The following is a 495-nucleotide window of genomic DNA, read 5'->3' on the forward strand; positions in this document are numbered from 1 at the left end:
AGGGAAAGTATTGGGACTCAAAGGGAACTAAGGTAGCTATGACTTTCTTTCAGTCTGGACCACTGCTCCCTCCTTGCCCACTACCATCCTTAGCTTAATAGGATCCATATCTTTAGCCACAGCAAGTAAATATTTGAGGCTAAAATTCGCAGATTAAAAAGTCTAGAGATAAAAGCAGAAAAGAGATAATACAGGGGTACATTAACATTGGCTGAAACCTAAAAGAATCACTGATAAGAGGGACTTCCAAGTTTACAAGAGAACAAGTCTATATACCTTACTATAGACTCACTCAGGTGATTAAGATGGCTCTGTCTATGCCAACAGGAGGGAGACCATTTAATTTAATTGCAAGCCTGAAAACAGTACCATATGAATAAAATCTGTTCAAACAGAAACTGAACTTATGACACATATAAACAGAAGTATTCTTAAGGTGATGAGAAATGAACTACAAGAAATAATAGATCTGCAATTACCTAACAGCATCCAAAG

Source organism: Bison bison, unplaced genomic scaffold, assembly GCF_000754665.1.
Source record: "Bison bison bison isolate TAMUID 2011002044 unplaced genomic scaffold, Bison_UMD1.0 scf7180017864234, whole genome shotgun sequence".
NCBI classification, from domain to species: domain Eukaryota; kingdom Metazoa; phylum Chordata; class Mammalia; order Artiodactyla; family Bovidae; genus Bison; species Bison bison.